We start from the raw sequence: 27008 nt of genomic DNA, 5'->3' as shown, positions 1-27008 counted from the left end.
ATATGCATGCCGCCTTTGCATATAGGTCGATCTCAGTAAAATAAGTACTGATCTAATTATAAATAATATGTAAACAAATATCTCTAAAGATATATATAGATGAAGGCAAAATAATAATTATTATTATTATTTTAATTATAATGATAATGATCCTCATATCAGACGAAACGAAGATTCAGCAAACAAAAAAAAATGACGCTTTAATTTATAGAAGTGTTTTCAAGCCACATTTAAGGGACTGTGGTTTTTTTTGTCTCCAGTTTCATTGCATTGCAACTATCGTCCGCTACAAAGAAAAAAAGCTACAGAAAAGAAAGAAACAATACGAAGCTTCATAGGAGGACAACACAGCTGCTAGAATCACCGTATTTATTATTACCACCCTTTTTGAATATGGCTTTATATCAGCTAGTGCAGTGTTTGTCCAAATTTCTGAAGACGGTGTCTTTGACAAGCCAACATGTATATCAACGTTGATAAGAGCTAGAAAGCTGCTAAACTCAGAAAAAATGCACTGAGCCTCGGTCATGTCTTCGCATTTTTGACGCTGATTACTGCTGCAGCAAAATCAGTACCAGTGACTGAAAAGCTCAGAAGATCTAACAGGCACCGCGTACGGTTCGCAGATGGTTGTCCAGTGGTAACTTGTTGACATCAGCTTGTAGCACGCTCGGTTGATTGCGACTCAGCGACAAAGCCTAACGGCGTCGTGCTCGTACAACGATTCGTACACATACATATCATCTCGTGGCCGGCTTTCGGAGCTTGAACTCCTCAAATTCGTTTACCTATTTTTCCTATTCATCTCAGCTTCGCGGACACCGCAAGGATGCCCCCGAGAACGCGGTCACAGAGCTGTATCGGCCTATTCAGATCGGCTCATCGTGCCTTCTAGTCTAGATTAGATTTGACGTCTAACGTCCACCACGACGTGTGCACACTACCATACGTACCGAATAGATATGCGATTTGCGTCTCGCTCACTAAATACGCCTCCTAAACGGAAAATTCTGCTACGCTGTTTGTCTACGGCTGGTTTTATCAGCTGAAAAATTATGAAAAGAATTCGTTTCGTAACGACGATGGCAATAACATCCAGAGACTTAGCATAAGTGACAAATAAGTAGGACGCAAATAGTCTTCATTCTTGTCGCTTTTGTTCCAGCGACTGTTAACGCTTCTGCCGCTACTGTTGCCGCTTACAGGGTCCCTGGTGCCATTCATGTTCTACGCAGTACTGCGTACTTTCCGCCTCGATTTTTTGCTCCCTGTTGACTACGCTTTTTGCTCGCTCGTTCACTCACTTCTTCGTCGCTATCTGTGTTGACTTGCTAAATGTATTTAGATATTCCGAGCGTTATAAAACTCCGACAGTCTTACCACCCAACAGTCCCCCCATCTGCTGTTCGCGGCTCTGCGTAGTCATCGTCCTCTTCGTCTTTGTTGCCTTCATCATCCGCCATCGCCGATCCACTTCTAGTTGCCGCGGCAAGTCTCTCTCGCTCCCTCTCGTCTACCTATCTGCATAAAATCACAATAATTATGCCGACGCCGCGTCGCCGCCAGCTACGGGCGTCGAGCTGAGCCGCTTGAAGCAAGTCGAGTTCCCGCTATAACCATCTAAATTCGAGATTATCTTGATGCTATTCTGGCCGGAGCTAGCGCGTCCATAGCTACTGTAGCAGCTGCTGCTGGTGCTGATGTTAAATGCAGTTGATGTTGCAAACTTCAGATGATATCAACCGGGGCGAAACGATCAAGCAGAAGCATCCGTGGTCGACGGTGACGATGGAGTCGGCGAAGGAAATGGCGACGGACGGTTTAGTAAGGACAAAAAAGAACGCAAAGAAAGGAAGACAAGACGGGGAGAGAAAAGACTACTGTTGATGAGTCTGTCGAATAGTATATTATGACGGCGTTATTGATGCTGCTAGCGCCGCTTTTTAACAAAATGGTGACTATGGATGGATATAGCCAAGACTTTATTATATTGTCAATGCGGGAAAGTGTTTCTGTACTCAGAGTAACGGTGGCCGTAGTAGCAAACAATCGTGGAGTTGCACAGATGTGAAATAGGGCAGCGGCCGAGTTTCATTCGAAGGTCGACGGATGCCGAAGGTTCAAAAATGCCCAACAGATAAACTCTCAGAAATGAGCGTACGATTCCAATGCCTCAGTTCTCTCCCACGCTGGCATATGAATTATAATGGAGTACGTAAACGTCCCCAGAATCGGATAAATTCCAATCCGCATTTTATGAGTGCTGAGGTGGCCTCTTAGGCTTTTTCATGTAGCTGCTAGAGACACAAGCCTGGAATGATGAATCTGCGACATGTACTCATGCGGCGTCTCCTTTTTTTCTGCCAGAGATGCGCCACCATCCAGCTGCGTCAGACAAATTCGCTTAGATTACTCCTACGTTATTGATAATGATAATATTGAGAACTTGGCGAAACAAACGGTAAGAAAAACCGCGACGCCAATCTAGATCCGGATAATACGTGTGATAGTCAGAATCATTCGACAGGATAACGACGATCCATTCGAAGATGATGATTACGTCATGTTCTTCAATGCAGCGACAAATCTTCGAAAAAATCAAATAGACCATCCATAGGCACCACTGTTAACTGCAAAAATCGTTTGTGCTTTGTTTATGTGTCTCTGTATTTGTGAGTCCGGCTGCGTATCCGTAACGCCGTTGCCGAACACATTCGACTCTGACGTTCTGACTAACATTGGCACGTATCAGTAGAGCAAGCGTTTTGTGTACGAGCGATTTGAAAAAGAGCGCCATTCTGCGCGCGTCTGCTTATTGCCGCAAAGGGGACTAGTTGATGCTGCCGGTAGTTTTCCCAACGATATTCCAGACCAGCTCACAGTAAACGAAAAAATGCTAGCCGCGGTGTCCATTAGCAACGGAGAAATAGAAATAATAATCACAATGGCATTAAATAACGCATACAGGAGCTCCGCTATTATTATTATTATTAGAAGCAAACAGATAGGACAAAGGGAAGTCGAAAGAAAAAGGGTGATTCATTGTTAGCGGGGCACCCCCTCACTGCTGTCGTTCTGGACCTAGTTTTAGAGGCTGCTATCGCTGTTACTGCCAGATGCCGAACGTCTGTCAAGGTACAATCTCTACAGACAGTCGTTCGCTGAACCAGAGGAACCAATGGGCGAAACGTATAGACAGTCGCACATATAAGGTAGGGCAAACTACGGCGAAATGTGCGAGAATACACAGAAACGAATGCGTCCGCACGCCTGGCGGAGTCTCAGAGCCTCGGTGTTCCCCAAGCGAAAACGGCGTCTAGCCAACGATAGATACGCAATCAAGATCAGGATGACGTTTCATGGCTTCCTAACTTATCTGCGGAATGACGGCTTCCTTTAATGATCGAAGCGCCAGTTACAACGTTGTTTACATACGCGATAGAGTAATAAGAGTTTCATGTGGTACCATAGGGTCATTGTGTGAGCATACTGATAGTATTCTGGAAAGAATCCTCGTAAGGCGCTACATCGTCGTCTAGTATTTGTAGTGGAAAAAATGTACTCTCTATCTTTGTAGCATGATGCATACTCGAATGGAAAAACAGCAGTGAATTGCTAATTACGCTGCGCTATGGCAAGCGTTTATCTGTCGCTTACATGTCATATTACAGTCTCAGCTCGTCCACAACTCGAGTTGCATTGAAGAACAAACGAGGGCCCGGCCCGTGGAAAGTACGCATAGTAACGGGAAGACACCTATCATCCTTAGACCTCGATCGACAAGATCAGCCCTTCGAATTCCCTAAATGAAAATACACGCCCGTTAGCCGATGCACAGCTAAACATTATTCAGCGATGTAGACTAGTTCTTCAATGTACGTAATAGCAACATGACACACCATCGATGCCACCCAGCTGAGCCTTGTTATGGTAACCGTCGTCGTTCGCCATGTTTCTGGGTTTATCTCGACCGCCTCTTGATTCGCACAGGCGCCAGCGTATTATCGCCGTTCGAGTGCCATTTGGCCACTGCTTTACCTGCTGACCTCCTCTACCTAAGAGTTAGTAAGCTGGGTTAAACTTAGCACAGATCAATTTCCAGATAGACATTGTCGACCCTATTGTTACTCATATCGTTCTTCGTGTCGACGCCATCTCCGTCACTGCTTGTGCCGGTGTCGTCCTGGTTAACATTTGTTTAGGGCATATTCTATGTGGACTCAACTTCTGAGAACGGGCAGTCGCTCGTTACATTGACGTGCCGTAACACCGCCTGTTCGATGCACTGACGTCCGGAAAGTTTCTCGTTTTATTTGTATTTGTTCCCGGCAACAGCAGCAGCAGCAGCAACAGCAAAATATATGGAAAACAGCTTTACGCCCGCAGTACGTATCGGACGGTCCGTCGCCATTGATCTTGCTTCGGTAATTGGCATGCTTAGCGCTTTACGTCGTTTGGCATCGTTAATCGGTCGGCATTCGTCCCTTTAGCCGTCATCGAAGCGAACGGCGACGAGTCAGTTGCAAGCGAACAAGCGGGAAGCCTGCAACGAGAAAGCGAACGGAACGAGTCAACGACAGCAGCGGTCCGAAGCGCCAGAGTGGCTCCCCCGTACAGAACGGCGATCGAGTGTCATCATTCGACAACCGCACGAACAAACGCGCGTTCGCCATATCATGCAACGCTTCTGTGTATGACTTGGTCATTATATGCAGCGTCTCCTATTCGTTGACGATACGTACGGGGTAGATTCCGATGTGCTCATTAACCACAATTTCCATTTCTTATGTATCGCGTACAGGCCCGCACATGTTGTTGAGGTGTAATTATAGAACTATTGGTAGTTGGGATATAAGAGACGATGGAACTCGTGGCTGCGCCTCGTTTGGTGCTATTACTTTCGACTCCCCCAGATCTCCGCCGGATTTCCTTTCAGTTCGAACTGCGCGAAACATAAAACGAGTGGGGAACGTCGACGGCTGGAGCGTCACAGCCGATATAATAGCACGAGTAGCGTTCTGGCGTTGACGACGCCGCTAATATTGCTGCCATTTACTTTTTGCCATTGCTTCAAACGCTGAGTGCGGGCGGCGAGCGGTGCTTGACAGCAGCCGGAGTCACGACGTGCTGTCTGAATGGAATGTTGAGTGACGCACTTGTCGACGCTCAATGGCCACAGTGTCGTGGTCAGGGTCGTCGGTCCAACTTCGTTATATCGATGCATAGTTAATAACGCCATCCAAATATGCGAGCTCTTTGCATGATCTATATATTGCAGAGTAGAGTTTGTACCGATTATCGGGGTTCGCTAGCTATCTACCCAGCCTTCATCATTTGTATTGATTGATAAGCAACAGGAACTCACGTGTAGAATACAAAATCAAGACTAGCTTTAATTCTGTCCTACTAGTCGATCAGGGCGTTATCTCGTGTAGAGGGTCTATCTGCGAACCTAAGCAGCGCATGTGAGACTGTACCCTACATTTGTTGTGTTAGATTTTACTCGAAAACGGATACGATGCATGTCGTGTTCGAGTGGCGGTAGCCGTCTGATGTAGTTGGGTGCTTCCGCTTCAGGTAATACTATCGAATCAGTCACCAAATATAGAGGCTTAAAAAGAAGGCAACTGCTCATTGTCTCTACAATACGACAACAAACCCGTCGACAGTTGGCAGCGATAGTGGCAATATTTTTGTGTGTTACGTACGACCTCCCACCCGTCCTGACCTTGCGTTTCTATCGCTAATATTAGCCGATCATTTGGCTCGTAATAGTCACCTCGCCACTTTTAATCGCTCTTTTCGTGGTCGTAGCTTCCCTTTCTCGCCTTCCCGCACTCTGAAGTTCCCGGTCAAAAGGTCACGCCCGATACGTCGCTTCATCGAACGGTGACAACAACAATATTCTTTGATAAACGGACTGCGATACTAAGCACATGTTACGTACGGTATCCCTTAGCCCCGGTGGCAGCCGCACTTGAACGAGCGGCAAGCATGTACAGCCTCGCACAGGCTTTGCCACAAACAGTACGAGATGATAGTAGCGTCAGTATTTTCAATAGAGAAAATCAGCGTTAACCAGAGCCGCAAAAGGCTGTTTAGGGAAACGCTCACAATGACGGCAACTGCTCGGCCGGTAATAATGCTAAATGGCCAAGAGGCAGATCGGATGAAGGCATAAAATCGTCAACCAGCAACTGCTTGACGCCGCCTGACGTTGACCCACGGTTGACGGTAACAGAGGTGACGGTCGTAATACAAAGGACATTAATATGTCGGTCGCTACAGTGGGTTATCTACACGCATGAAATTATGGAGGATAAACAGTTACCTAATTGTGTAACATGTAAATGGGTACAATGGTCCCATTACCGTAACCCAGCTAAGGAAGTCTTTAATCGTGCCAAGTATAATGCCAATCTAATATATGAACGTACATAGATGTAAGAATAATTTTTCTTTAGAGACATTTAGATAACGTGTTGGAAGTCTATGGACACGCGTATCCTGCACAGTTTTTGTGCATAACTTGATTATTTGAGCATCTATACAGTGTGCCTTCATTGGAACGGCTATTGTAATCAGTCCAGAAGGTCCTTCCTACGTTGATGGCATCGTTGCAATCTGTCGTTACCAACGATATTGCCGTTAATTAATTGCGTGACGATAAAACGCAACGTATCCTATTACCTTGAAGTATTATACGATTTCTTCGGCCCGTTTGGAACTTTCGCCGGTCATTTTTCGTATGCGGTATCGTTAATGTAACACAAGTTTGTGGTAATGCTTCTATATGTGCAAAGAGCTCGTCACCGCCATATATATTGCCAATAGTAGCAGTTAATGTAGGACACTACGCCTGGCCAATTGTCTTAACCAGCACTCTATTTTCGTGCTAATAACTGTTACGGGGCTACTTGTTGAGGCATAGTACATCGCCTTGTCGCGGTATTCCACGAGTTGCCTTCCTCCTGAAATCGTCTACTGCTCTAGATCTCGTTCGCTGCTCATCGGAGGAATTTACTGCTTTTACCTTCTATAGAATGTTTTCCTGACAGACAAAACGGAACAACTAAAAAAAAAAACCTAGATGAAGGTCACGCTTTCACTTATCTTTGATGGACGCGCGTCGATGAGAACTTCCCTCAAGCAGACGCCCAATGCCTATCTCCCTATGGCCATACAGTGGCTGCGCCATTGACTCACTCAGACTTATTGATATCCCACCCTAAACAGTGGCGATTACGCCACACAACCCGCTATCTGGCGCCTCGTATGGCAGGACATGAAAGCAGTTTTTGCCTGTTTAGTATTTTTCTTTCCTTTGCGTCCTCATCCTCCGTTGAAAGGGCCGTACATTTCAGAACGCCCGACGCCTCGTTGTGGTACTTCCTCTTCTCGAAACTGGCTTTTGCCGGCGGCGACTTCAACAACTTCAGAGTCTTCAGCGACTTCGGCATCATGATAATCACAGAGTTGAGCACGACCGAACGAGCGACCAAGTCCGCAAGCACACTATTACTCCAAGTTCGGCCGTTGCCAGACGCTTAAATACAGCAGGCTCTGCAGGCTAAAACAGGACTATAGAGTACGCTACCAAAGCCATAATGGCCGCCAGCCCGTGAATTCTTACGGAACAAGATGGAGTTGCACCCTGATCCTTCTTGCAAACATAAGGTGTACTATGGTTTATGTTTAGATGGACGACATACGATAGAGACAAACGGCCGATGCCGGTATCCGCAGAAGTGAACTAACGGGAAAGGCAGACTTCATCACGAGAACTTCTGTTCTGGTTTTGCTCACTTATCCTTTTGCTGGTTTGCGACTGACGGCTGGGTCTCTTCATATCGAGACGTGCTACGGCCAGCACCATTACCGCCTCCACTGCCGCAATGAAAACAACAGGGATAAAGGTTCTCAGAGGCTGACTCGTAGGCGTTGTTGTCGCTGTTGTCGCTCAGAACGACCTCGTCGTCTTGTCGGCTGCTCCTTTCCCGCCCCGTTTGCTCCTTCTTCCACAAAACGCAGCAGACGAAGTCGGCAGGGAAATGACAAAAAGCAGTGAAAGATCGAAGGAGGTACAGGGAGTCAGTCAGCAACAGATCGCAGAGCTGTCGCTGTTATGCTAAAGGAGATCGAAGAGAAGTAAATGAACAATTCTGCTACTGCACTGATGTGACCACCGCTGCTGGGCAGAGTACAGTGGTCAGATGAAGATGCTCGGTTATTGCGAAGGTTATGTTTCGACGACCGACTTAACTGTTGCAATTGTTCAAGGACGGGGGTGAAGACAGGGCCTGGAGCGGCGTTGGCAGCGGCGGGGAGATCGTCCGCTGTCTTGCTACACTGCGTAAAGCTGAGCGCTTCGTGCGCAATATTACTACAAAAGTTTATAGCGAGTTCATATAATATTATATGGTACGCGAATAATGATCGTATCATTTATGGGATGGTTATAGAGATGCTGAAGAAACGGTCGCCTAGACTTTGCCAAACAAAAAAATAACAATAAGTACAGATGCATCGAGAGGTCGGCCAAATTATCGTTATCTTTAACGTTGGTGATTTTTTTCATATGTACTTTATTTCGCATTAAAATCTTCATAACGGCTTAATTGATTCAATTATTGCACGACTATTCGAAATTGGTCAACGTATCTTCAGTGGCATTGTTCTCGCTGCTCCCCGTACCGCTACGTAATCAACGAGTGAACTGCTCAACGTTCAAAGGCGCAGCTTAAAACACGGGCGTATAATTTGACGCACGCTATCGCACCGTAAAAAGCAACGCCAAAACGACGATTTCAGACAGAGCTCTCACCTAGATAACATGCTATGTAATTCACTGGAATTAGTGTTATTCAAAACAAAAACCATAACATAACTTTAGTAAAGAAACAATCGTTCAGTGTTTAACATAAGCAAAACGAGGTGTCGACTTTTTTTATTTAATCACGTTTGCTTATGGTAAAAACAGCGGACATTCGGGGAGAGTATAGAGCTATAGCATTGTTAGACTGTTTCGATAAAAGGTTCAAATAATGTTGTAGCCATGGCCGCTGCAAGGTGCAAAAACTCTCCTGACGTACCCAGTCTGCTATACAGTGTGGCTCTGTTAAGAGGGGCAAAGTTTTGCTAGTTATAGTGTGACATCGAAACGTACTATTATACTATACTGATCTAAACTAAAGTGGTATCAAAAACGCTCGCCATTTTGATGTCGAACGTTTTGTGCGCTTTTTTTTTTAACGTATTTTCGTATCGACGTTTGTAAACAGCAGTAACAGCTGCAGCAGAGACATTGCGGAGCAAAGCAGCTTGAGTTAGCTATAATATTCTGTGAGCAGTCAGTTCACTGGGTTCGTTCGTTCATTTTATAGATCACTGTATAGGCCCCCTTCGCCTCAGACGCTAAAGACCTTAAGCAACACTGGGATTGAGTACGATGTCGAGGGGTCAAGAGGAAGTTGTACGAATACACTGGCCGGACAAAACGAAATTGTAGAGTTTGGTATGAGGAAATCGAAGAAGTTGCCTGAACTGCGTCGGCTTCCTACTTCGCCACTTTTTTGTCGAGGGCTTTGTTCCGTAGATCTGTTTTCACATGGAGACGGATAAGGTACAACACAATAAAAAAAAGGTAAACGAAAAATAATAACAGGAGGGTAAGCAACAATATATGTGTTAAGTTATTGTTATCCACTCGTAACGTAACTCGATTCGATCACTACCTTTGCTGGGTCCCGAACAAGGAAAAAACAGTGTTACAGACGCCGCTGTCTGATACCGACCCATTCGAAAACAAGGCAGAACTAGCACACACATACTCGACGCGAGCATATATATATATATATATGCGTACGTTGACTATTCTGTACACAGTGTTACGGGTAACACGGCAACCCTGCGGTATTTCTAACGCTACAGATCGGCGCTTTCGGTAAGAATGTCTTTCGTACGAGTCACACTTACACCGAACTGCCGAAAACAAAGAAATCGGGTTCATTCACAAGGCGATGACGATGTTTCATTATGTTCCGCGTTTGCTAGCTTTGCCATATAAATGGCAGGTTTCATCATGTTGAAGACAGTCGACATTACGACACACTGCTTGTACAAACGTCGTAGTGCGGTCTTAAAAAAAAAATCTTAAAGGTCTTAAAAAATTAAGACCTTGAAAAAAGCTTTGATTGTAGTAGATTATTGTATTTCAGAAGCCGGTATATCTTCAGTTGACTTGTGTTGCATTGCGCTTTGGGTACACAGGCAATAATCCGAAGATGATCGCTGGCCAGTCGGTGCCATAGCAAAGTTAGCATTGTTTCTACGGTAGCTCATCAGTGACGTCTAGACAGGGGGTGAAACTATCAGTCATCGATCAACAGCAGCTGTGGTTATAACAAAACAGTCTAATGAGATTTCTTGATTGGGATATTTTTATGTTGGCCAGCGACGTCAACGATTGTTAACGCTCTGGCAACGTTGCACTGGCAGCTCAATGGAGCAATAGCGGCGGTGAACTATAGATACACATGCATGACCCTATAGGTCATGCATGTGTATCTATAGGACAAAATAGCGAGCGGAACAGATACAGAGTTTGACGGCCTGTAGCGCTATTGGCGCTTCTTCCGATTGGTTTCTTCTCCTTTCTCGTTCTGAAGTAAATAGATATCGCATCAACAGCAGAAGTACAGCGCCTATCTTTGCCGAACTGATCGATGCTTAAGCGTACGTAGCAATTTTTTAGCTTAGCAGATTAGTAATTGGCCTATTTCCAAAACGATCATGCTGGCGAAAGCTCCGAAAAGGCCATGCCATAAGTGAGAAAATGAGAGCGCTGTGTATAGAGAGAATGACTTATGCGTTGTTTATGAGATGATATTAACGTTAGCGAGGTGATGGGACAAAGCGTTCAAGGGCTCAGACTTCGCATGGATGGGCCTCGGCAGCAAACGGATGCTGAAGAGGAGACGACGCGTCCATATCAGTTTGCGGTTCTTATGTATAGCAACGTCTGTAACGCAGCAAAGATATGGTAACCTTCGTCACGCAATAAGAACTAACGGGATAGGTCTCATACTAGAAATAAGGAGTATGAACGCCGGTAATTGAATAACGTTCACGGCGCGACGGGTCATTATCTTGTGTGAGCGTTGCGCTGACGCTCGCTTCCATTCACATTGTATTAATCACGAATGCGGTAACCGCATCACAGTGCTGCCATCTACTAGGCGACCAAGTTACTGAACCAACTTGAAAAGGGCACTTATTTTAGCGACCTTCGTCGATCTTTTCTATGCTATAGTGCGATTATCAGTGGATACAATTAAGGAGAGTTAGATCTTGATATAGGGTTAGATTCAGGAGTGTTACAGTCTAAAATACATCGATTTCCGGTTGTAAAACACTGTCTTCTCCGAATGCTTAAGAATCGAAACGCACGTTCCGAAGAAGTGCAATAATCGTCTGCTATATAAACAATCGTAGCGACAACGATAAGGATGGCAAAGTCCTGAGAACGTAACTAACCAGGTTGTGCCACAATCTCCTGGTAAAAAATGGCACTGCAATACGCTCTTGTTGTTCCACTTGGGTACGTATAACTCACTGTACCTCACTCGTCCGAAAGTATGATTTAGGAAAGGTCAATAGTGGGATATCTAGATTAAAACTAGAGCAGGGAAGAACGTACAAGACGTCGTCAAGGTGTTGTTTGTTCTGCTACCTGAAGTCGGAAAACAGAAAAAGAATAGTGTCGCAATACCGCTCATCCTGCCCTTTTGGTGTTTTGCAATGGTGATTCTGCCGGCTAGAGGACGAAAGTCCTGTATGCTTTCGAACGTCCTGGCCTTGAACCGACCCTCTCCGATTCAAATGGAACAGACATCGAGGACGACCTATGGGAACCATGGAATTTCCCGATTTTCTTCTTGTTCAGTTGGCTGTTAATTATTAACACTGTGAAGCAAAGTGGACACAAACGTAGAACAAACCAAGCGAGTGAGAGCAGGTCGGCGAACCACCTCAAGACAAACCTCAATAGATTCAAAACTGAAAACGTTTTCCCATGTCCTGTCATTCTCGAGGGTGAATATTCAGAGCAGCGAGTATTGTCGATTGTTGCGATTCGTTTGGACTGGGACGGCGTGACACTGAGAGAATTCTTATCACTATTCTAATCAGAATCAGATTATCGTGTGCAAGTCTGATCGGCGGTTACGCCGGATTAACTATAAAAATGTTCTCCTCCGCGTAACGACTATGTAGTGTGCGCATCATTATGAAAATTACTGACGATGTATAAAAATAGCTATAGAGCTTGCACGTTTATATAGACATATATATTTACCTAGACGTACAACTCTCGTACTTTGCGTCCATCTTCGCCTAGGGTAGAAATTGAAAGGAACAGCTCAATCGATGTGGTTGCGTGAATGCGTCTATTAGACTCAAGCTACTATTAGTATGATGGTTGAGCAGCTTCCGTTCGCCAGTAAATTTACTTATCATGCTAATCCGGGCAAAGAGGTCCGAAAACCAATTTTTTTTCCTATTCCTGTATTCTACTATTTGTGTGTATCTGCCGCTGCCTAGCTGTCGGTATTATTATAATCTGTCAGCTCTGTTCTGATATCTGACAGATATCGGACAGACGGGTGAAAGATACATTATATCTGGATATAATGTAATATTTTGGCTCTTTGCTTGAGCCGGCCATGTTCGTTTCGCCCTGGTGGCTGTCGTCAGTAGCGTCGCTGCCTGTCCAGATCCGGCCCGGCCTACCGCCACATTAGGCTTATTCGCAGATACAGGCATTCAAGCAGGCATCTAACCACACAAAAACCCGCCACTTTCCAGGACGTGGAAAACAGGCTTTTCCACGCGAGCCTCCACCCTGCCACACATATCAGCACCGACGAAAAGAGCCGCTTAGTTCGTTGGTTCGAAAGAACGAAAAAGTAGCTAGCTGGTTGGGGTGGTTAAAATCGCATGAGACACCGAAAACCCTGCGGGACGCCTGAAGGCCCAAGATGACTGACAAAGGACAGGCGCGCGTGGCAATGGCCCAATAGGTTACAGTCGGATCAGTCTTCTCTGTCCAGTCTTGGGCCTGTTCGAAGCGGGCGTTCAGCCTTGGGCCTACGGAGACGCCTGGCATTATCCGGGAGCCACCACAAACATCGCATGTAATGTATAAGTGTATACAGGCCGATCAAGCGTTTTGCGGTTTGCCAAAACACATTGCACAACACATTAACTTAGCATACGACATAGCCCAGAGTCAGGTAAGTATTTGTGGTGTTTTGTTCCTAGGATCTACATCCCAGGACCTTTCTCTCAAGTGTCCTGCCCGACAAGCATGAGAACATGGCTTGTCTTTTACTTGTTCCATTCCATACCATGAGTGGTAGCACCGTCATGCCGTAGCGGCGGACGTGACGGGAAAGGCTGTGATAATGTGATGGCTACCATGTTGTTCAGCTAGTTTAGCCCTAGCTGGCTTGCTGCCTGTTTCTTATTTAGAACGTTTCACCTCTTAAAAAGACAGCAATATATGCAAAAGTCAGAACAGAACGGCTAGGACACAACTGAGCTGATGGTAGATAAAGGCGTAATAGGCAAAAAACAAGTAGCGGGAAGGCGGCCCTTAGAGACTTAACGATATAGTAAATTTACTTGAATGTATGCCTCTATGCCAATATGCCGCTTCCGTACTTCGAGTAAAATATAGAGTTTCACGCCGAATCTATTGCCTTTACTGTACTCAGAGCGCCCCTGTACTACCCTGCATTTCCTGCTGTATGTATTTCAGCTTAGCTTTCTGTTTTCCTTTGGTTTTCTCGACAATAGAGGGTCGCGTGGGTGATGGCTGCTGTGCGACGAACGCAAAACGGATTCGTACAACTCGAGATAACTCATTATCAAGCTGATTATTGTCAAAGCCATTCTGACGATTCGGTCCTGTCATTCGTGGTCTTCACTAGCGTGGTTATCATCCCTCGCTGTTTCGATCCGTAGCTCCGCGCATCGAATTGTGTTTGCAAGCTGGTTATGTGTTATATTCGAATGGCACTTTGCGTTAGGGCAGCTACTCTACAGAAGATCTCGTACACTTTAACCTAACTCAATTACTTATAATAAAAAAATACTCAATAACCACTTTAGTTTCTACCTATTTACAACTTCCTAGGAAGTCCAACGCTTATCTGGGAATATTACTGGACGTAACGTCTTCATCGTCTGCTATCTCGTCGACCCCAGGTTTTCATGTCGATATTAATCTCAACAGACGATTTGCATGATTTTTGATTTCACGCGCTTTCCGTTTCCGCTGCGTTTGGTTTGAATCGGGTTCTGTTTCTCTTTCGATGCTTCCAGCTTGCGTTAAAAGCCAGCGAAAGCATCAACGCTGCCACCTTTCACGTCAAGCCAAGGCCTGCAAGGAAGCGGGTAATCTCTCGAATCCTGTCCTTGCTTTTCTACTATTCGCAGTTTGTGCGAAACTTATGGAAAGCGCGATTTACATTTCCTTAGTATGATATTACGCTTCAGTCGCTGGCAGACCTGAGACTCGTTGACTTCTCTCCGGGAAAGAGAACGAAATAAAGCAACGAAGATAAAGAGGGGGATAAACAGAAGCTACATGATACCCCAAAACGGCCTCGGCTATATACGCTATCAGGTCAGGGGCTCATAGGAGCCATAACGCATACGCATACCCGAGATGCTTTCGTGGTTTTCCAAGATTTTGAAATAATAGCGGTGGCCGTCTTAACTCGCGTGATCATGCCCCGTGGTTTGGTATTCTTGCATGGTACATTAAGGGCCTGTTGAAAATGGAGGGAGAAACATCGTTGGTGTATGGGGCCGTGGGCAGGACCGGTTGCCAATCTTAGGAGCAAACGACGCTATCAGAAGCAGTAACCAACTAACTATGGCACTGAAATGGCGCAGCATTTTTGTATTAGTATAGCGGGATTTCAGCAAGGGCATATTTAGTTTAGCCTCGATATGAATTAGGCTGGGTTCGGAGAATTTACGCATACTTTACACATGATGCCTCTTGTTCTAAACTAATAGACGAAACGAAAAAGAACACGATAAGTATTGTAATACTGTTTATATCCCTAGCCGAGTTGGCTTATTGCTAGCTCCAAGTTCCACTGCTCCAGTTGGAAATCTGAGGATCATGGTGGCCTTGTATTGACCTAAGACCTGTATGTGTGCCTTTGTGACGAATTCGCTTGCTTTTCGCATACTGCCATTTTTAAACGAACGCCGAAGCTTTTAGTTACTGTACGTTTCTGCCTGAATCCATATAACGACATATTCAGCGTGGGATAGGACGCTGTTATTAGATATGCAGTCCGCCCAAACCGTAGTAGTATTAAATGCTTTAAAGGTACCACAAAACAGGAAGACGAATATCGGAAGGGCGGATACGGGCTTAAATGCATCAATTATTAGAGACGTCTTTATGAAACCGATATCCCTACATGCGGCCGTGCTATGGCGCCGGCTGGTCTTCTAGCTGCACTTAATTGTAACGATGTATTGGACCACTATACGAAAATCGAATCTACACACGTGGAAGTTTCTTCTGAGCGGAGCTAATTTATACCAGAGTTCATGGCAGCACCGGTGATCTAGTCCTGCCTGTAGCTAGAAAAGCTACTGTCTGCACTATGGACACAGAATATCCATCTGTGATTTTCTGCAAAACACAGTAATGCACGTGCGAACGTCCGCGTCAAGTAGTACGCATCTAATTTACGTAGTGCACTGGAAACTGCGGAAGTCGTGCAGACAGAAGATTCTCGTAAATCGAGCTATGTGTTCTGCCAATTGATCATGCGTCGGCATTCATTGGTACAGTGAATGTCCAGTATATATATATATATATATATATATATATATATATGAACCCTAATTGTTATCAATTTATATGGCTCTCATTAAATACAGTTAATTGAAATACATGCATAAATACATGCAAGGGATCTCTGGGACGAGGTCTGTACTATACCCTGAGTCGTCACCTTTGAGAGGAAGATGACTTTGGCTTTTTTCTTTCCTCTCCGCATATATATATATATATAGATAGATAGATAGATATATAAATGTATCGATGCATTTTTCCTGCTTTCCGTTTCATTTCAATGAGTCCAAGTTCTTCTTCTTATGCGTACGTACATTCACTACCACATGCCGGTGTTCCGTTGGCGCTTCTAATGAATCCCAGTCAAAGCATCAGCTTCAACTTCAAATCATCCGGCTTGCAGGAAATAGTGATTCGGATAGTAACTCCGACGCCGAGCCTTTCTGGACCAGTTAAAACCCAGCCCGAAAGCTTTAGATTGGGTTCAACTTCCCATTTATGTCGTATATGTTCCTATCGGCAGAGAAAGACAGTAATGTTTGACGCGAACTAGATTTGCTCCTGTCTATTTTCTTGTCGGTAAGTTGTCTGCGACAAACGCACAGTGTAGAAACCCGGCAGTGGCATACTCTCCGACTCCGCGGTCGACAACGCTCATCTTGCCTGGCTCGTTCCGATCCGAATTCTTCCTCGTGACAGCCCTATCGTCCAGATCTCTCGATGAGTATACCAGATACAATGACGTACGCACCCGCCTATCTGCGGGCTTCCAAACCCCACTGATGCTCAGGCACTTTCAAGCTTGGGCGCTATGAGAGTCCGAGCTCTTCTGCCCGGCGCGGCTTGCCCCTCCATCGGAGTTCCGGATCGAGCTGCGCGTCCCGGATCTCGGAACAGCTTTCTCCTTCTCTTTGCGGATTCTATTCACATCCGTTGCCTGGTTAGCCCTGCGCCTCGTGACAGTTGTGTGACCATCACCGGATCACAATCGGAGAATGAAATTGGGAAACTTAATAGAGAACATGCCAACTACGAGAAAAAGGCCATTCATGGAGCGAAGCACAAAACGCATTCGCCCGCTTGCTGGAGATCGTGTCGTCAGCGGAAAACGCACGCTGGAGCTGTATACTCGACGAGTACGTCACGTTCCTGTGTCCTATACTGGTGCTAAACAGAGTAGGACGATATAGAGAAATAGAGAAACGGCTGTCAGAACTGCTGTTTATTGCTTTACCAATGTCGGCGCCTGAGTGTCGTCTCGATTCACTCGCTCCGAGTCTCACTGGGAGTGTCTATCGCTAGCGGGCGACGGCTGTAGAAAATATCGCTTTTCAGTTGTGGGAACGACTGAACAATTTCCTTCCTCCCGGTTGTACTATGTTGCACCCTCGGGCTTTTCCAGGCTAAGTCGTTTGCCCTTAAGGCCATGAAGGCTGAGGAAATAGGCAGGAGGCAAGGCCGCTTCCATGCACGCCTTGGGGAACACCGAAGGAAAACAACGTGTCTATCAGCGAAAACCCGGTAGCTTTATAGACCCATTGGTGACTGTTCTCCTGGGTTGACGAGCAATGTTTCGTTTATTGCGAACGATTTCTGCAGCGGTATCGTTCTAGAGATTAATCTGCCAATTGGCTTTACGTCGGACGGCGGTCGCCGGTATTGTGCAACATCAGAGGACGCCGTAGCAATAACTATCGAGTAGTCAAGACAACGCCGTGTAAAGCATGGCTGATCTAAGCAACTGTTCGAGTATCAAACATCGATTTGTTTTACTAAAGATATGGTTTGCAGGAAGAATGTCCCACATTCGATGCAGGTAAACATGAAAGAAAAAGAGAGGTAGCAAAATGGACCATGGAAATAACGTCTATCGAATGACTTGTTGCTATTCGGTGTCACTTTCCCAGGGGCCCTTCTCTAACGAGAAGTTGTAGGATCCTTGTTTAACTTACACGCGCAGGAGCTAGCCTTCTAGTCTGAACACAACCTAATGCAGTGCACTCGAACCGATTCTAGAAGCAGTGATCTTCACGCCTGATCTTCTGCCAGTCAGAACTGCCAGTGAACCGACAAGCTTTTCAGAAGATAATTCAGTGTTCATTGTTCAGTTCATGGCAGGAAGGCAAGCTTCATGCGTAAAAACAACGCTGTATTGGAAACGAAGTAGGAACGAAAAACGCCTGTGCAGACATACGGAACACGAGAAAATAGTGTCGTCCCTTGCCTGGGGCATGACCCCCCCTCCCCCCGTCAACTATTGCAATATACTTGATGTCAGTCGATAAGGGCTCCACAACGTTCCTAGGCTCTGTCGTAGTTCCATTGTTTGACATATAGATCAGCGGGCCTTTGAACTGAGCCCAGACAAACACGCACTCATACGCAGCCACTAAGCGAGAGTCTTGAAGCCGGATCTTGTAGAAGGGCAGCGGGTTTTTTCCCATTTTGCCCCTGAAGCCCTTTGCCGGCGGCAATGGTAACAAAGACTTAGTTGCGGCTTCACTGACGATACTTGAATAGATGCAAGCACCTTCTACGATAAAACAACTAGTTTCTCCCACCTAAAACATGCCGTTGGCAGGCAGGTAGACAGAGTTCATTTTCAAGTCCTAGCTTACTATGTCGTCGCGATGGTTTTCCCTACAAGGCCGAACGAACGAGGTGCGTGCTCGTGTGTTTTGCTTACTCATTGATCCCGCCACTGGATGGGTACGCAGTTCGTTTCCACGAACTGCTTCCATCCAGTTTCCACCGCAGTTTTGCGGGTCGAGACGTGGTTGAGCCGAGCGCCAGAAGACGAGCACCCTCTACGTCTTGAGGCTCACAGAACGAAATGCTCGAGGCAAACCGTACACGCCAAGCAGATAGTCTTCTTTGGCCTAGTTTGAGGTGCCTGAGAAGATTCTCTTGCGAGTAGGGAGGAGGGAGTCGTTGGTACCAATTTTCTTCGCTTTTTCAGTTTGCGTACATGTGATCTAACAATGCTGCGAAACAGCGCTACGGACTGTTCACTTGAAGGTTCGTCAAATTACCCTCTTGTGGAACTATTTCTATCGCCGTTTCCGGCGGTAAGGTGCTTATATGTATATGTACGATTACAGAATCCGCCCGGACCAAACATTGTGGCAAGATTCGAGTCATGGAATGGGGATGACTAGGGGCAAGATCCTCTCAACAACGTGTAGGGTGTCTTTAGTTCTTTCCGAATCCCTAAAATCGATCTATGAGAGACATACGCTAAACAGAAATATGGTTTATAACAGACTAAATTGAGTAGAATTTCAGAATGCCGCGAATAGGAGACAGAAGTAGTTTCTATCACTTTTGATGGCTTTAGTCTTTTGCTTCAAATATCGCTAGCATATCTATTTGGAAATCAGCTGTTCAGTAAACGTAAAATTTAACTTTTCTTTAATTCACTCAAATTATGTTATATATATGTAAATTAACAGAACTTGAGTATATATATATATGTATATATATATACACAAGACTTTATTAGAAATTTATGGTTTAGCAGTTAAGTTAGGCGTGCCAATAATGAGATCTTTAGAATTTTTAACTTACAATAGAAGACTAGTGGGCTAATGTTAGCTATTAATATTATTTTACATGACAAACTGTGTTGTTGCTCATTTTCATTATGTTTTATGAATGGAGGCTATATTAGCTACCATATAGCTGGGAGTATTTATTGATTTCCTTTGTTTTTTAGGTTACATATATATATATGGCAGTGCCCCTGATAGATAGATATAGATACATATACACATCTACTAGAAGGACTACCATATCACGTAATCACGCATCGAACATGTTTTCAGTAAATTCTAAAATTAGTTAAGGCCGACGTACAAAGATGCATCCATCGACCAATTTCTACTGTTTGCCTCAATGGGCCGTATTTTACTGTTGGAGTAAACAGGTTTAGAAGTTTTGGATTCTTATGTCTTCACAATGAACTAAAGTGTATAGCATTGTAAGTCCAATAGTCCGTTCCTTCTAACGCTATCTCATCGGCTGGACAACCTACCCAGCCTAACTTAAGTCTATATCCTAGGCTTCTGTCTTGAGTTTACGCTACTTTGCTTCTATTGGTCCCTGTTATCTTCGAAAGTGGCCGAAAAATTGAGAACGCGCGTCATGCTAGCTGCCTGGCAAACTTAGCCGACCTATCTGTGACGCAGGGGGGAATTAGGGCTCAAAACCAAGCCCTTTTCTCCAACTGATCTTAACCTGATCTGATCAAACCAACTTCGATCAGAAGTTTCGGATCTTTAGGTCTTCCGCTTCTGTTCCAAATATCGGCCTTTTTTCCGTTTGACCGCTGTTCGTTTCGCATGGATTTTCGGCTACAGGTCGCATAAACGAAACGGCCGGTATAGCTTGCAACGTGGTGAGTACCAGGCCGGTTCGATCCGGGTCGCCTTGGATCGAGCCTACACAGTATCCGAGGAATGCAGCGAGAAAAGAAAAATCTAACGATGAAAAGGCTCGTCCTCTCTTCACCCTCCTTATTTTTGCCATGTATGTGCCTGCTTTCGTAGCCGACCCTGCTGCGGCATGGTTGACTGTTTATGGAGAGGTCTCGGCAGCAGCCAGCAACGCCGGCAATAGAAGCATCAACGTCAGCAACAGAGTTGTTCTTAGCGACTGCGATCTACTTTTATTCTAGATTCTATGCGTACTGCGGGTACGCATAGAATATATGTGATGTTGGGTAGCGACCAACCCCTGTTCTAAGACCATAGGCAATTGCTTTAGCAGCCATATGCACACGTAGATTGACGCAGAAATACACGGACTGATGGGCCGACGAGGCGACTGAGCGAACTACCGAAATCTAGCGAAAGATCGCTAGAAAAAGATAACGAGTGTGACTAGTAGAACTGGCCATACGAAGCAGCTTCCTCCCAGAGGAATATAGCGGAGCAGAGGCTAGCCAACGTTAACACAAATAAGGATGGCGAGAATCTACAATTGTCGCTATGCGTCTTTGGGTTACTTCGCTTTTGTATTTTGGGAGTAGCAACGATAGAATCACGTATACGAATGGCTATACACATACATTCGTGCACGATGTCACAAAAGCGTTCTCTGGATGGGTCGCACTTGCATAGAGAAACAGGAATACAATACTTGGAGCCTAGAGCGATACAGCGAAGCACGCCCTGCGCATTAGAGGTAGCTAGCCGAATAGGCAGGAGTCTAAACATCGCGTCAGGACGAACCTGACGATTCAGCAAGCGAATATATAAGGTAGTTGACGACGACGACGACAACGACGACGAAACGAATGAGGGATAACCCAGCGCAAACAAACGCAGGCTAAGAAAAACTGTCCGACGAAGTTCAGGACAAGACAGACAGCACATATGTATTAGCCGACTCGGAGAAAAATGGATTTTGATGGAGATTTGGCCGATTTTTTCTGTCGTACACTTCGGGTTTTTTTTTTGTCTATTATACTTGGCTTATTCGAAGAAACTGAATAATTCAGCATTCAGTGTTTATAATCAAAAAAAAAAACAAACGAGATGGATATATATTTCGGTCAAATAGACACAACTACGAAATTCGTAGAGTATAACGACAGCTTTTAAAGACCCATTTAGTCGGTTGCTATCGCTGACAAAACTGAAGACACAAACGAAACAGGTTCTTAACTGGACGGCCTGGCTTTACTTTTCTTTCTCCTAATTCTTTCCGACTCGCAATTGCCGTATTAACCTGTACTATAGCCTATGAATATCCCAATGTTTGCCCTGTCCATTGGCCATCACATTAATAAGAGATGCTCTGCTCTTCCGTAGATCTTCATTGTGGGCAAGGCAATAGGCTTCTCTGTTCCAAACTTTACCTCCTTACCAACAGTCTCTCGCTGGGAACCAGCGCAAACTAACATGACGCAAAAATAATGTCTGCCGATCGATAAGTTATGATCGTAAGTATATATGCGATAAATGGCCATAGCGTATTACTACACTGTTTTAATCATGAAGAACTGTACAGTGGCGACGGTGGGGTAAAACATAGACAAGACGGAAGTGCAAGATATGGCAGAAGTGTCATTTTGGTGCGGAAAGGCTGTGGCGACGATGGTGACAAAAGCAGGGATTCGAGCGATGATGACTAAGCTGCCAGAACGACACAGCGGTGACTTCGCAGCTTCTCCTACCTCAGTGCTGGCCTACGCTAGCCCTAAGCCCAAGGTCTAGGACCCGAAATCGCCGAGCAACTGAGTCTTCCAGTTCGGTGGCGGGTTTCCCTTGTTGGACGCGCTCTTTTATGTCTTCGCGGGTCTCGAAATTAGTTTATGGAAATCGGATCACGAATAGCGTCCGCCAAGGGAGCCGCCGCCGCTTCTGTCGCCGCAATGTGTACGCCACGGAACGGTGGACTAAATGGGGTAAAGGAACGAAAAGGCAGACGCAACCGCATGAAGTCCAAGATGAAGACATTGTCACATACAAACAACAGCATGACACAGAGAGGCGTAAACTCACAGCAGAAAACGGTCAAGGCGCTTTCACCCGCAACGAATCGAAGCGGCTAGGATCAAACGATATTAGTAAAACAACCTTTTATATAGAGTACATTGCAATAGTCGACCGCATTGCTATAGCTTGCCGATGGCAACGGAACCCGTGGGGCGGAATTAGAGGTGGCCTGAAATTCGCACGAGCAGACTCGACGGGCTCAGGAAAAGCGAAGGCATGAATAAACTCATCGGCTGCCGTAACCGAGTCACCAGAAAGAAAACAGCATTATTTCTATTTCTAAGTGCTCAAAAAAGAGGGGAGACAAAAGAACCGCTGCGAGATGTCGTAGTCGTTGACTCTTCGTCCACAACTTTACTTTTAAATATGGGTGCCTTCGCCCTGCAGCGGAACGACGGCCATATTTATATCGAATAATAACGTCAAAAGATTTCGTCTTGAACTAGACTTTTTAATCACATTGGCATAACTAACCAGCTCGGCTTTATTGATGTAGCATAATAACTACACAAATAAATAAAAATCTGGCCGATCGGTGCACGACATCTATACAACGGAAAATACATGCGTCGTAGGTAGCCAACCCTAGTTAAGTTTAGCCCAAATCAGTAATTTCCATCGTACTCTCGCTTTTCGCGTTCTCACACTTGCACTTCTCATATGGCCATTTCCTACAGGAACAATCCTGTCTCAAGTAGGACCGACATGGGGATCGTAGCAGACGTTCGAGAAAGTTTCAGAATATATCTTTTTTCGATTGTTCGGCAACTCTTCAAGGTTACTAGATGTCGTGCAGCAGCCGCGTTAACTTTAATCTCGTTTTATTCGCAGCTTTCTACTGACTTTTGTCGCATTTCAACCTATTTCGACTCACAAAAGCTCATCGTGCACGCAAAACGTAAGGTAAGCATCACTAGATACCAGCTAAATAAATCAGACGAAGTTAGAAACTGCGAAGTAACGTCTATGTGGATATCTGGGAGCACCAACAATAACGATGGCGTCGACGACGATAACCACGGCGATCTTTTCGCTGCCTCTGCGGTTCTCATCGTGTAGTCAATTGTAGTTCCGTACAGACGCTTGTGACCGCCGCACCGGCCATTCGTGGGGCCGCAACTCTAGTGTGTGGTCTACGATAAAAAGGAAAGAAGGGGATTCGCTGATTCGACTGCGTTCAGCCAGTATAGTAAACCAACATTTGACTGAAAGGTCCGAATAAGACAGGCTGCTGATCAGACGGTTCGGTGTGACCAACGTGCTCTCGCCACTCCCAGATGCTCAATAGGTGGTAGCGGGTAGTCCGCGATGACTATGGTATCAATAGCGAAGTAGCGATAACCTAGGTGACTGAACGGATACAGTAAATACGAAAATGGATAGCCAACGGGACCGACGCACGGTGAAATAGCAGCTTCAGCACTGATGCAGAAATCGCGAGATCCACGAGTATTCCAGACATGTAGGTAGAATCAAGTGGCCAACCTGGTTGAGCCTTTCTTAGAACATATTTGTAGCAGCCAAGGGTTTTTTTGCCTGTGCTAGTACTTCATACAAGTATAGTCGCCGTCAGAGTAGTGAGTGAAACAGCGATTGTTGCAGTCCGTAGAAGATAAGTACTTATCGACTAGCAGCAGTTCCTCTTAAAAGGTGTCCACGATGAAACTAATACCGCTGGAGGAAAGGACAACACGGAAAACTGGCCAGCTGATAGTAACCGACTAACTCAGGCAGAAATGCGCCCTGAACCTGTGAGAGATAAAGTCTGCAGAAGTAAGGGGATGAGAACTATATACGAGATATCCAATGGTGGGTAACCATATAACCAAGAATTCGTCCTTGCTCTTGAACTTCCTCCGGAAAACCTAATCCCTTCTGATCGTTTTTCTCTGGGAAGATCAGACGCAGTTTCAAGTAGAGTGAACATCCGCCGCCAAAACAGCGCCGCTAAAAGAATCAAAGGATCGCAATGACCAGCGGTGTACGGAATCGATCTCAGAAGAGAGAAAATGACCGAAGGAGGTGACAATCCGTATAATACACTTAATGTTCAGTCTGCTCGAGTTGTCTATGCGGTTATCGTTGGTCTGAGCAAATCTTGCCTTAGTGTGGTTCCATGCTAGCTAGCATGGCTATTTTAAGTCATCTTTCAGCAGTCCGGATTTTTCTTAAGTTCTCTCCCACACTCAGCTTCCCAACAAAGCTCGATTATATCTTTAAATTTCTGAGGTATTCGGTTTTCGCCATACTTTACATGAAAGGCCTCAAGCTTTTATGGGCGCAAGCTATTGCCACTAGAATATGTATCGAACCTGATTTCGCTGTATGGACATGTTCGAAGGCCGAGTTGGGGTTTGTACTAGCTCTTTTATTTAGCAAAAGAATACTCATAATATTCGTCGTCGTCGTCTCTTTTCTTCGAAAGCCCAAAAACGATTTGGTTTAGGAATTGCATGAACTAATGCGGCCACTTCTGGTCACCTATTGGTGGTACCTGATAGCTGGTGTGCGATTTATCGGTTGTCATCGGATCTCATTGTGGATGCGTATCGACTTGTTGACCCCAGCCCACTATATTATTAACCCACGTTTTGTGAAAGATTGAATGATATTGAACTTGTATCCGTTTTGGCGACCGGTTTACGCGAATGGCACTTCTTTATCCACTATAGTCGATACATTAGTGTAGCCGTGCACCTTTCTGTTACTCACCATTTCAAAGGTGAATTGGGACTCCTAGATTCCGGTTTAATGAAAATCAGTATATGGCGTTGATTTGATCAGATAGAAAATCGTGTGCAGGCGCACATCCACTGAGGCACACACAATTAGACAAATATGTTTATATGAAAATAGATATGTAATCCTGAGCTCGGCACGAGATATCTTCCTTTGTGGGTTCACTGACACCCTCCTGAGGTGATGTTTGTCAGGTGTTTCACTTTTTTACATCTGTAAATAACAAGTATAATTGCACAATAGAAGAGAAAGGCTGCTGCTGCACGCACGCACGCACGCACATACATACACACAGGCACGCACGCGCACAATACAATGAATACAATCGATAAGTGGTAACACAAATCGGTAACAATACCAAAATCCGTTTTGGGATGAAAAAAACCTCGTCGTTTAACGCCGATAGATAATCCTTGAGAACTCTTTCCTTAATTAACCAACCTTGTCCACACTGCTAGTAGCACCAAACTTCCATTTTACATTTCGATACAACCTATGAGACAAAGCTTCGTTGCATCGCCTATATCGGTCTCCGTCTTCACTCGGAGTGCGTATCCATTTCAGACGACTCTAAACGAATCATATCATCATTAGATAGATAGAACCGCTTAAAAACACTCAATATCCGTAAAGAACTACTCTTTTTCGTAAACCAGCTTTTCGTGGTTTTATGCGTATCGTATTCTCAATAGCTTAGCAGTAGCGACAATAACAGCTAGCTATATGAAGCTTTTGGCCCTGCCTGGCGCGCTCTGGTAGCTTAACGGTTGCTGGCTTTTTCTTCTCGTTGTCGAGATTGCCTGAAATCGCATAAACAGTACGAACTTTGCCGTTGCACGGATCTTGTACCTATACCACCGACAAGCTCAGAATGAGCCTTGGATGGCGTCACTGACTAGCTACCGAAGAAAAGTGGCGAGAACGCCTCTCAAATGGGAGAGGGACGCATCGGCAAGGGTTCCCCCAAAGAGGAAGGAACATAGTGAGCCAAGCAACGGACGCATGGGTTTGATAGGCAGACGGGTCTGTGCACTCTCCGTGCGATGATGTTGGCGTCCGGTGAGACATTTCTATTCGGTCGCTTAACAACTGTCTGGAGTGCCTCATTATTTCTGACTCTCTTCAATCTTCTCTACGACGGGAGGCGTAACATACATTTGTTGTAGAAACAACATAGGATGGTGAGCGAGTCACAACAATCGTGAGGCTATATAATAATAACTGAAACCCTAGCACTGATTGAATCGTTTAAGGTACACTGCGGGCCTCCTAGAGAAGCGGTGCAATATGACGTCGAAATAGCTGGGTTTGGATAGTTGTTGATAGGTCGTTCAGTCTGCTGTTCTGTCATTGTGGATGTGTACAATCGATGGGTAGTTAGACCTATAGGCGTATGTGATTATGGGTGATTGTAAACCTTATGATGTTGCTTCGGGACAGAATATAGATAGATCCTTAATGTCTTTTCAAACTGAATGACGATTATTCACGAAGTTCACCTGTGAATGATTTTTTTGTGCATTTTCCCCGATCTGCTAAACGTCATAGTCATCGTCATAATTATAGTAGACACATAAAATGCTATAATTAAACTAAAAACATATAAGTGTGCATCTTTTAAAGCTATTACAGCTACTGTTATTATAGTGGTACATGAAAACCATATATTATAATGGTCCTGCAATTGTATCGTTCTGCTCTGTCAGCAGAATTACATTTGATCGTAGAATTATCTATTCGTGGCTTAAGCGGAGACAAGTGTATGTACATTTAGTTAAAATCAAATTTTCCATTGCGACAGTCGGCCCTAAGGCCGTTAAATATGCACACGCCGTCTGCAATTTACTGTAATATGGCGTCGTCACGTTTAAGAGTATTCTGTG

At 45.1% G+C, this 27008-nt stretch overlaps 1 protein-coding gene across 2 annotated transcripts in view; it reads right to left on the bottom strand.

Annotated features, from left to right (window-relative positions):
- Window positions 1-25996, bottom strand: part of PlexB (plexin B) — a 182436-nt gene extending 156440 nt beyond the window's left edge. Inside the window, exons 1-2 of one of the 2 annotated variants that reach the window (XM_022790090.2) lie at window positions 25484-25996; window positions 25099-25338 (exon numbers count right to left, since the gene is read on the bottom strand). The gene's annotated coding sequence lies outside the window, so the exon portion shown is untranslated. The remainder of the gene's footprint in view (window positions 1-25098; window positions 25339-25483) is intronic. The other variant, XM_022790091.2, reaches the window with a different exon arrangement.
- Between the last annotated feature and the right edge of the window lie 1012 nt (window positions 25997-27008).

The sequence above is a fragment of the Varroa destructor genome, unplaced genomic scaffold, assembly GCF_002443255.2.
Source record: "Varroa destructor unplaced genomic scaffold, Vdes_3.0 BEIS01000002.1, whole genome shotgun sequence".
Lineage (NCBI taxonomy): Eukaryota > Metazoa > Arthropoda > Arachnida > Mesostigmata > Varroidae > Varroa > Varroa destructor.
This window is presented reverse-complemented; position numbering and strand designations above follow the sequence as displayed.